The sequence below is a fragment of the Scyliorhinus torazame genome, chromosome 27 (assembly GCF_047496885.1).
Source record: "Scyliorhinus torazame isolate Kashiwa2021f chromosome 27, sScyTor2.1, whole genome shotgun sequence".
NCBI lineage: Eukaryota > Metazoa > Chordata > Chondrichthyes > Carcharhiniformes > Scyliorhinidae > Scyliorhinus > Scyliorhinus torazame.
Genome location: NC_092733.1, coordinates 35,567,792 through 35,580,011, shown reverse-complemented (window position 1 = coordinate 35,580,011; position 12,220 = coordinate 35,567,792).

Below are 12,220 nucleotides of genomic sequence, written 5' to 3'. Positions count from 1 at the left end.
GCCAGATGTCGACAAGGTCTCGGTGATCAACACCATGAAGACCCTGGAGGACAAGAAGGCGGTCCTCCGCTTCCTCGGGATGGTCATCTTCCTCGGGAAATTCATTCCCCATATGGCATCCCACACCACGGCCCTCCGCCATCTCGTCAAGAAGTCGACGGAATTCCAGTGGCTGCCCATGCATGAAGAGGAATGGCGTGAGCTGAAGGCAAAGCTCACCACAGCCCCAGTTCTTCGACCCAACCAAGGAAACCAAGATATCGACTGATGCTAACCAGGACGGCATTGGGGCGGTGCTCCTTCAGCGGGATGACTCCTCTTCCTGGGCTCCAGTGGCATATGCCTCCAGGGCCATGACGCCCACTGAGCAACGGTACGCTCAGATTGAGAAGGAGTGTCTGGGCCTCCTGACAGGGATAGTCAAGTTTCACGACTACGTTTACGGCCTGCCAAAATTCACGGTAGAAACGGACCACAGGCCTCTAGTCCATATAATCCAGAAGGATTTAAATAACATGACACCTCGGTTATAGCGAATTCTTCTTAAGCTACGCCGCTACGACTTCGAACTTGTCTACACGCCAGGCAAAGAGCTGATAGTTGCAGATGCCCTATCCAGGTCCATTACCACACCGTGTGAACAAAGTGACTTCATCTGCCACATAGAAGCCCAAGTGCAGTTGTGTGCCTCAAACCTTCCGGCCTCCGACGAACGGGTGGTCCAAATTCATGAGGAGACGGCCAAGGATCCTTTACTGCAGCGTGTGATGCAGCACCTCAGCAATGGCTGGCAGAAGGGACAATGTCCCCAGTTCTATAACGTAAAAGACGACCTGACGGTGGTGGAGGGAATCCTTCTGAAACTCGACAGGATCGTAATTCCTCAGAGCATGCGGGCTATGGTGCTGGGCCAACTCCATGAGGGTCACCTTGGGGTCGGGAAATGCCGACGCAGAGCTCGGGAGGTGGTCTATTGGTCGGGCATCAGCCAGGACATTGCCAACACAGCCCTCGACTGCCCTGCCTGTCAGAAGTTTCAGCCAGCTCAACCCAAGGAAACGCTGCAGCAGCACGAGATCGTGACCTCTCCGTGGTCCAAAGTAGGTGTAGACCTTTACCACGCCAAGGGGCGTGACTACGTACTCCTGGTCGACTACTTCTCCAGTTACCCAGAAGTTGTGAAACTGTCCGACCTCACGTCGAAGGCGGTAATCAAAGCCTGCAAAGAAACGTTCGCCAGGCATGGAATTCCGCTCACGGTAATGAGCGACAACGGTCCTTGCTTTTACAGCCAGGAATGGTCTGATTTTGCACAGTCCTACAACTTCCGTCACGTTACCTCCAGTCCCCAGTACCCGCAGTCAAACGGGAAGGCCGAGAAAGAGGTCCATATTGTAAAGCGGTTGCTGTGCAAAGCTGCAGACTCAGGCTCCGACTTCAACCTGGCGATGCTGGCATACGGGGCAACCCCACTGTCCACTGGGTTGTCTCCAGCGCAGATGCTCATGAATCGCACTCTGAGGACCACAGTTCCAGCCATCCACGTTCCCGACCTTGACCGCCTCACGGTCTTACAGAAAATGCAGCAGTCACGGGCCCAACAGAAGGCCACACAGAAGGCCACATACGGTGCTCATGCCGCGGATCTACCCGAGCTGGCCCCAACTGATCATGTTCGTGTCTAGTTGCCTGAGGGCGGCTGGTCAGCCACAGCTGTTGTGATCAAAAAAGTGGCCCCAAGATCATTCCTTGTCCGTATGGCTGATGGCTCCCTGCTACGGCGCAACAGACGGGCACTGCGAAGAGTTCCATGCCCGCTACTTGACCGATGTGCCCCGCCACCTACGATGCTTCCTCCAGACGTACCCTGCCACGAGGCCGCCGATCTACCAGCAATCCTGTCGGCCCACGCGACCACCGCGATGGCAGCGATCCCGCCTATCCACGTGCAGGCGGCCCCTGATCCACCTTTGCGGCGATCAACAAGAATTTTTCGCCCACCACAAAGACTGAATCTGTAGACTGAACTTTTGTACATTTTGTGACTTCATCGATTTAACCTCTAAATATTGTTTTGTTTGCCATGTATCTGCACTATCGACACCATCCTCTGTATGTACAACAAAGTCAGATCAAATCTCAGCGGCAAGCAAGAAACACTGCGGTGTTTGTACTGAACTGCGATCCAGCTATGAATTAACCCCACAGCAGGTTCTGGCCAAGCAGTCAACCAGGAATGAAGATCTTGTTGTGCGTTTGGATTCGCTGGATTGGATTTGTTTATTGTCACGTGTACCGAGGTACAGTGAAAAGTATTTTTCTGCGAGCAGCTCGAACAGATTAAGTACATGAAAATAAAATAAAATACATAATAGGGCAACACAAGGTACACAATGTAAATACATAGACACCGGCATCGGGTGAAGCATACAGGGTGTAGTATTAATCAGGTCAGTCCATAAGAGGGTCGTTTAGGAGTCTGGTAACAGTGGGGAAGAAGCTGTTTCTGAGTCTGTTCGTGCGTGTTCTCAGACTTCTGTATCTCCTGCCCGATGGAAGAAGTTGGAAGAGTGAGTAAGCCGGGTGGGAGGGTCTTTGATTATGCTACCCGCTTTCCCCAGGCAGCGGGAGGTGTAGATGGAGTCAATGGATGGGAGGCGGGTTCGTGTGATGGACTGGGCGGTGTTCGCGACTCTCTGAAGTTTCTTGTGGTCCTGGGCCGAGCAGTTGCCATACCAGGCTGCGATGCAGCCCGATAGGATGCTTTCTGTGGTGCACCTGTAAAAGTTGGTAAGAGTCAATGTGGACATGCCGAATTTCCTTAGTTTCCTGAGGAAGTATAGGCGCTGTTGTGCTTTCTTGGTGGGAGCGTCGACGTGGGTGGACCAGGACAGATTTTTGGTGATGTGCTCCCCTAGGAATTTGAAACTGCTGACCATCTCCACCTCGGCCCCGTTGATGCTCCGTTTTCCCTTGGAGAGCTATGCTGGGATGACAGCAGTCGCTTATAGTGCAACAGGTTTTATTTACAGTGCTTCCAAATGTTTACTCCTTGTTTCCAGCTCTTTGTACGGTCCATTTACTTTTCTCGGAGTCCACGCCCAGACTTAACCAATAGAGGACCGTGAGAATCAATCATAAACACATGTCGCCACAGTGCAATGAAACACGACAGACTGACAGCTTTGACTTATCAGCTATCATTCTGCTGTTTTGCAATATTAAAGGTCAAGGAAAATGTAATAAATAACCCCCACTATGCACACGGGGCCACCCAAATTGATTTCCCCGTGGAACCCGTGGCATATGAACTTCCCCACTCGTGACCAGCTTCATACAGGGACCGGCATGTTGGTAGTGCCCAATGGGACATCCTCTGAGTGTATACTTACTGCCTTAGGGCAGATTCTTGTGACCGTGAATAAACCAGCAGTCACCCTTCCGCTCGTCTTCCTGCGCTTTAATACTGGCGACGAGGTAAAATCATAGAATCTACGACACATAGACAGGCCCTTCAGCCCAACTGGTTTATGCCAACCAAAAAGCCCATCTAAGCCAACCCCATTTGCCTGCATTTGGCCCATCCACGTATCTGTCCAAATGCCTTTCTAATGTTGTCGATGCCCCTGCCTCAACCACTTCCTCGGGCAGCTCATTCTACATACGTACCACTCTCTGTGTGGAAAAAAGTTGCTCCTCAGGTTCCCATTGATTCTTTCCCCTCTTTACCCATGCCCCAGTGGGGAGGCCAGCTCCTCAGAGATCAGGCCACCATTTTGAAAGAGTGCCCCAATCTTCTAAGTGAGTTTGAGGGCCTCCCATACCACTCACCCATGGGCAATGCCGCCCCCCCCCCCACAGACATGGGCATTAACCCGCTAAGTGAGGATATCCTGGTATGGGGTTGCTGACCCCCCCATCCCACTTTCAGATCCCCCCTACCCCCCTAACCTTTATGAAGCCCCCCCTCACCCTCTCCCTCTCATGGGCATCCCTCAGGCCCTGACGCTTGGCACTGCCAGTCTGGCACCTGGGCAGCTTCCCTGGCACATTGGAAGTACCAAACGGGCACCCTGGCAGTGTCACATTGGCTCTCCAAGGTTGGCAACGCCAGGGTTCCCGAGTGTCGGAGTGAGTGCCAGGGTACTGCCCTGCCCTGTCCCCAACCACCGGGGCCCCCATGGCAGACCAGTACTAATCGGCACCCGGGTGAGGCCTGGCCGTGGCGGCTGGTGACTCCTGGTCACCGGGAGAATGTGGCACTTATTCAAATGAGCCTAATAGCCCTTTCAAATATGATTGTCTGGATCACGCTCAGCGGTAACTCGGGTGAGGTTCCATACCCGGTTTGGGCCACTCCTGTGATGCAGCTGGCCTGCCCGGATGGGCACCGGGCGCAACGCAGTGACAGCATTGCGCCCAAAAGGCTGGACAATCTCAGTAGAGACTCTCAGCATCTGTGGAGAGAGAAGGGAGCGAACGTTTCGAGTCTGGATGACTCTTTGTCAAACCTGGAGAGAACTGGAAATAAGCTGAGATTTATACTGTAGTTGGAGGGTTGGGGGGGGGGGGGGGGTGGTGGAGCAGTGGGGTTGGATAGACGGCCAGCGATAGGTGGAGATTGACAAAGATATCATGGGAAAAGAGTACAAAGTCTTACAACACCAGGTTAAAATCCAACAGGTTTGTTTCAAATCACTAGTTTTCGGAGCACTGCTCCTTCCTCAGGTGAATGAAGAGGTAGTTTCGAGAAACATATATATAGACAAAGTCAAAGATGCAAGGCAATGCTTGGAATGCGAGCATTTGCAGGTAATTAAGTCTTTACGTGCATCTCCTCTGGATTTGCAAAGACTTAATTACCTGCAAATGCTCGCATTCAAAGCATTGTCTGGCACCTTTGAATCTGTCTATATATATGTTTCTGGAACCTGCGCTTCATTGATTGAAGGAGGTGTAGATGAAGCCCTGCCTCACTTGAAAAGAGTGTTTCGTCCCTGGAATGGTGAGCAGGGAGGAGGTAAAGGGGCAGGTTTTGCACCTTCTGTGAGTGCGTGGGAAGGTGCCGTGGGAAGTGGGTGATGTGTTGAGGGTGATGGAGGAGTGGACCAGAGTATCCCGGAGGGATCGGTCCCTGTGGAATGCTGACAGGGGGAGTGGGGGGAAGATGCGTTTGGTGGTGGCATCATGGTGGATTTGGCCAAACTGGCAGAGGATGATCCTTTGGATGCAGAGGCTGGTGGGGTGAAAAGTGACGACAAAGGGGGACTCTATCCTGGTCCTGAGAGGGAGGGGAAAGGATGAGAGCAGAGGTGCAGGAGGTGGATCGGTCACGGTTGAGAGCCGGTCGACCCTAATGGATGGGAAGTCATGATTAAGGAAGAAGAATGACAGATCAACATTGTGGGTGTCCCTAAATCACAGTGACTGCAACGGTTCAAGAAGTTGGTCACCACCCTCCTAAGGGCAATTAGGGGTGAGTAATAAATGCTACCCTAGCCAGCAATGCTCACATCCCATGAATGAATAAAAAGAAAGAATTGGATCTACATTCTCTGGAGTTTAGAAGAATGAGACACAACCTCATTGAAACCTACATTATTCTGAACGGGTTTGATGGAATGGACAAAAATAAAGTCCAAAGTGACAGGGAAACAGATAAGTGGTGAGTATTTTGCTAGGTTAACTCATGTGATCCAGTAATTGTATATGTAATTAATATTAGTAAGAGTTACCGGCACTAGTAAAGCTTATTGGGTTTAGTACGGTTTATGAACTCAAAATTAATTTTTAAAATGAATTGATGCATATTAAAGATGGCATGGCAGGTGGTGTGTTGTAACTGCGGAACGTGGGAGTTCCAGGACACTAATGTGAAGTTTGTCTCAGTCTCACTGAGCTGGAGGCCGAGCTGCAGACACTGCGATGCATCAGGGAGGGGAAAAAAGATTCCTGGATGCTTTGGGGGAGGTTATACCCCTCAGGGTAGGGTCATCGGATTTGGTCGATGGTCAGGGACAGGAGGATGGGAGGTAGGTAAGGGGGCCCATCAGTTAGCAATTCGATCCCAGACCAGACCCCCACAGTGGTTAGGATACGGGACAGAAATCCCAATATTTTATTTTAATTTTGGAAGACTGTGAGGAAAGGACACCTTGCTCCAGAAGTGCTTTCATGAAGAATTAGGGATATGGTACATTAAAGCAAACTTTATTACGAACAAGGTATTAAAATCTTTAACATTGCATTAGAAAATAACTTCCAATTACCTCTTTAAACAATACTAATCAATACAGTGAATACAGTACCTTTAACTGCTATCTTTATTCCCACTTAAACAACAAGGAAACATCATCTCAGCTCTCAATCCACTTTAACTACCATTGGCACACAGGAACACTTGGTTTACAGAGATGTTCTTTGAGAAAGAGAGATCTCCTGACACTGCTTTAAAGACAAGATCTGACTCCTGTCAGACCCATGCAGAAACTCTGCTTGTATTTCTTGAGAAGCTGTTTCTCAGCTTGTTTCGGCTCCAGCTTGCCTCCGACAATTCTGCACTGCTGTAAAGACTGTTAATCACTTTTTTACCCAACTGCAGAGGGCAAACTGTCTGACCTGTAGTCACAGTTTCATCCAGAACTGCACTGACCTGCTTTTCCTACAAAATCCATGATGCTTTGGCTGCACCCAGCAAGACCTCATCTTACCAAGCTCAAATCTAATTAACTCCATAGGGAATCCCCTTAATACAAACAACATTCCATTAGCCCAAGCTTTTTATGACGCTTAATGGCACCCCGGGCTCCCAACCTTACAAACCAGGATATTTAAAAACATGAGTGCAGCAGTCAAACACACTCTAACCCAGGCTTTTAACCCTTACTGCACCAAATACCGGGAATACAACACATGTGAAATTCCTGCATTCAACATAGTAGAAGTGGAGGAGATTTGGCCCTTGCCAAGTGTCCAACAGATTCAACGCCCATGCGACCTGTATTGATGAAAGAGAGAGCAGTAGGTGGTATATGTGAAAAGACGTTGGGCGAGATTCTCCCTTTCGCAACGCTGATTTCACAATCGGCGATTGGTCGGGGAATCCTTTTTTACGATGGAATCGTGGATGCTCCGCCCCCTCCAAAACGGCATCATCGAGGAGCGCGCCGCACACCATTGGGAGGGCCTCAGGGCGTTACCTGAAGGGCCTCCCCCCCATGCTCTGTCTCCGATGGTCCGAGTTCCCGACCACGCGGTTGACGTGTGGTCTCAGCGGACGGGAAGCCGGCGTGGCGGCTGCGGAATATGTCCAGCGCCGCCAAGAGTCGGGCGGGAGCCGTCCTGCTGGTCGGGATGGTCTTCACCTGAACCTTACTGGTCCAGTGTCCTGGCAAGTCGCATAACATTTAACCCAAATCGTGTGAGGGAAAGGATGATGAAAGGAGATATAGTAAAGGGAAACGATAATGTAAAAGAGCATGGTTTAAAGGCTCTGTATCTGAATGTGTGCAGCATTTATGACAAAATGAATTATTAGCACAGAAATAAATATGTATCACCTGACAGCCATGACAGGGATATGGTGGCAGGGTGACCAAGGCTGGGATCTGAACATTGACGGGTGTTACATTTTGAATTGATAGGAAGCTAAGTGATGCGGCAGCTCTGCGCATCAAAGATGCTATTGGTACTGCTGTGAGAGATCACCTTAGCTCAGAAGTACAAGTTGTAGAATTAGTTTGGATAGATGTAAGAAATAGAAAATGTAAGAGGTCACATGTGGGAGGAGCTTATAGGGCCCCCTAACAGCCGTTACACTGTAGGACAGAGCGTACGGCAACAAATAAATCAGGTGTGTAAGAAAGGTACCATGATGATCACGGGTGACTTTAATCTACATGTAGATTGGACAAATCAGATTGGCAATGATAGCATGGAGCTTGAGGTTAGATTGTCTATTTGGGACAATTTCTTCGAGCAGTGCGTTCTAAAGCCAACCAGGAGCAGGTCATTCTAGCAATGAGCCAGGATTAATCAATAGCCTCATCGTAAAGGAGTCTCTAAGTAATCTTCTTCTGCACTGTAAATTCTATGATATCAAATTCTATGATAATCATAACATGATAGAATTTCATGTTCAGTTTGAAGGTGATAAATGTGGATCTAAGACTAGGTGTTAAACCAAAATAAAGGTAATTATCACTGTTTCTCATGAATGATGTGACCCGCCCAGCAGAGCTGATCGAGTGTGGACAGTGCTTCAAAGCTCAGGATATCGTCCTCAGTGAGAACACTGACATTGGTGCACCCGTCCTGCCAATGGATTTGCAGGATTTTGAGGAGGCAGCGCTGGTAGTACTTCTCCAGGGTTTTGAGGTGTCTCCAGTACATAGTCCACGTCTCTGAGCCTTGTAGGAGAGCGGGTATCAGAGCCTGGTGCTGGTCTCTACCTCGGGCGATGGAAGGCTGTGCTGGCCGACGTAAGGTGGTATGAACCTCGCCGTCGATGTCCGCCATCAGTGACTACAAGCTCCCGAGGTATGGAAATTGGTCCACGCTGTACAAGGCCTTGTGGTGGATTTTGATAACCCAGGGGGCCAGGGCTGTCTGGTGGGGCTAAGTTGGCAGAGGACTTTTGTCTTCCAGCTGTTTTGTGTAAGGGCTATGCTCTCATAAACCTTTGGTGAAGATGTTGACGATGGCTTGGAGCTCGGCCTCCGAGTGCGCGCAGACACACGCGTCATCTGCATCCTGTTCAGTGACTGAAGCTGGGACAATCTCGGATCTGGCCTGCAGGTGGCAGCAGTTGAACAGATTCCTGTTTGTTCTGCAGTTCAGCTCCCTTCCAGCGGGGAGCTTGCTGAAGATGAGATGGAGAATTGCAGCAAGGAAGATTGAGAATGGCGTCGGTGCGATGACACAACTTGGTGGACCCCCAGTATGAACATGAATCGGGTCTGTGGTGGATCCGTTGGTCAGGATCCCGGCTTGTATCTCATTGTGGAACAGGCGGAGCGGGCGGTGCCAAACCTTTGGGGGCAGCCGGGACGGAGGAGGACGCTCCATAATTCCTTCCGGTTGTCAGTGTCAAATGTCTTTGTGGGGCCAAAGAAGATTGTGTACAAGGGTTGGTGCTGTTCCCTGCATTCCTTTTGTCGTTGACGAGTGGTGAAGCTCATGTCCAGTGTGCCCCCTAGTGGGTGGAAACTGCGTTGCAACTCTGGGAGGCACTCTTCAGCCACAGGGAGAAGGCGATTAAGGAGGACTCTTGCAATGTGGCCAACAGCAGCCACATTCCTCTGCAGTTACTGCAACTGGACTTGTCACCTTTCTTCAAGATGGATCACAGCATCTCTGACATCTCCTGGAATGTTCTCTTCCTTCCGGATATGGGAAATTAGCTCATGGCCAGCAGGGTAGGGGTGGGGCCTTGGGCTGTTGCTGGTCTTGGCTGCGCTCAAGAAACTTCACCCGTCAGGGTATGGCGGGCTAACTGCTGGATCTCCTGCGCTTTCTCCACCCACCATCTGCTCTTTAGGTCGCAAGGTTTTGTTTTTGCTGTCTTCAGCCGTCTGTCGAGCTCCTCTGGAGTTGCGTCGCTGTTTCAGGCTCAGGAAAGCCTCGCGCTCATCAGCTCCTGGACCTCCTGGTCATTCTCATCGAACCATTGTCAGCGGTTCCTGTCCGAGTGACCAAGCGACACTTCGCAGTTGCTGATAATGGAGGCCTCGAGGGCAAACTAGGTTCTGTGGAAGCTCTGGATCACCGGGGATGGTCAGGTTAGCAGTGAGGTGCTGACTGAATAGGGCTGTATTCTACAATGAGGGTATGAAGGCAGAACAAAAAACAGGAACAGGCCCTTCGGCCCTCCAACCCTGCGCCGGCCATGTTGCCCGTCAAACCTAAAACCTTCTACACATCCGGGGTCCGTATCCCTCTTTTTCCATCCTATTCATGTATTCGTCAAGACTCCCCTCAGACGTCACTATCGTCCCTGCTTCCACCACCTCCTCCGGCAGCAAGTTCCAGCCTCCCACTACCCTCTGTGTAAAAAACTTGCCTCGTACATCTCCTCTAAACCTTGCCCCTTGCACCTTAAACCTATGCCCCCTAGTAATTGACTCTTCCAACCTGGGAAAATGCTTCTGACAATCCACTCCGTCCATGCCTCTCATCATTTTGTAGACTTTTCTCAGTCACAGATCTAGTTAGAGTGAATTAGGAAGCCAGGTTAAAAGGTAGGGCAGTGGAGATGCAGTGGCAGACCTTTAAGGAGATATTTGTTAACTCTCAGCAAAGATTCATCTCAGTGGGATGATACACCATCAATAATACACGACGAGTAGATAAAGTTAACTGAGGCTTTAATACACTAAACACCAAGCCTCCCGCCTCTGGACCCGAACTGGGGCCGGAGGTGGAGACTTGCCACTCTTATACAGAAAGCCCCGAGGGGAGGAGCCACAGGCGGAGCCAACCTGGACAAGCCCAGGCGAGTATGATACAGTACAGTCCAGACAATACAGTCACGCGGTTTACCACATGGGAAAGAAAGGCTGTTTGAGAATGATGCATCATGCACATCAATCAGGAAGTTAATGGATACTGTGGATACTGTCGGGGGGGATAGCCTATCAGGGGAAAACAGCAGCAGCCAGAGCAGTGGCACCACGGCTGGCTCTGATGTTCAGAAGGGAGGGTCAAAGCGCAGAAGAGTAATAGTTATAGGGGACTCTATAGTCAGGGGCACAGATAGGCGCTTCTGTGGACGTGAAAGAGACTCCAGGATGGTATGTTGCCTCCCTGGTGCCAGGGTCCAGGATGTCTCCGAACGGGTAGAGGGAATCCTGAAGGGGGAGGGCAAACAGGCAGAGGTCGTTGTACATATTGGTACTAACGACATAGGCAGGAAGGGGCATGAGGTCCTGCAGCAGGAGTTCAGGGAGCTCGGCAGAAAGTTAAAAGACAGGACCTCGAGGGTTGTAATCTCGGGATTACTCCCTGTGCCACGTGCCAGTGAGGCTAGAAATAGGAAGATAGAGCAGACAAACACGTGGCTAAACAGCTGGTGTAGGAGGGAGGGTTTCTGTTATCTGGACCACTGGGAGCTCTTCCGGGGCAGGTGTGACCTGTATAAGATGGACGGGTTGCATCTAAACCGGAGAGGCATAAATATCCTGGCCGCGAGGTTTGCTAGTGTCACACGGGAGGGTTTAAACTAGTATGGCAGGGGGGTGGGCACGGGAGCAATAGGTCAGAAGGTGAGAGCATTGAGGGAGAACTAGGGAATAGGGACAGTGTGGCTCTGAGGCAGCGCAGACGGGGAGAAGTTGCTGAACACAGCGGGTCTGGTGGCCTGAAGTGCATATGTTTTAATGCAAGGAGCATTACGGGTAAGGCAGATGAACTTAGAGCTTGGATTACTACTTGGAACTATGATGTTGTTGCCATTACAGAGACCTGGTTGAGGGAAGGGCAGGATTGGCAGCTAAACGTTCCAGGATTTAGATGTTTCAGGCGGGATAGAGGGGGATGTAAAAGGGGAGGCGGAGTTGCGCTACTTGTTCAGGAGAGTATCACAGCTATACAGCGAGAGGACACCTCAGAGGGCAGTGAGGCTATATGGGTAGAGATCAGGAATAAGAAGGGTTCAGTCACAATGTTGGGGGTATACTACAGGCCTCCCAACAGCCAGCGGGAGATAGAGGAGCAGATAGGTAGACAGATTTTGGAAAAGAGTAAAAACAACAGGGTTGTGGTGATGGGAGACTTCAACTTCCCCAATATTGACTGGGACTCACTTAGTGCCAGGGGCTTAGACGGGGCAGAGTTTGTAAGGAGCATCCAGGAGGGCTTCTTAAAACAATATGTAAACAGTCCAACTAGGGAAGGGGCGGTACTGGACCTGGTATTGGGGAATGAGCCCGGCCAGGTGGTAGATGTTTCAGTAGGGGAGCATTTCGGTAACAGTGACCACAATTCAGTAAGTTTTAAAGTACTGGTGGACAAGGATAAGAGTGGTCCGAGGATGAATGTGCTAAATTGGGGGAAGGCTAATTATAACAATATTAGGCGGGAACTGAAGAACATAGATTGGGGGCGGATGTTTGAGGGCAAATCAACATCTGACATGTGGGAGGCTTTCAAGTGTCAGTTGAAAGGAATACAGGACAGGCATGTTCCTGTGAGGAAGAAAGATAAATACGGCAATTTTCGGGAA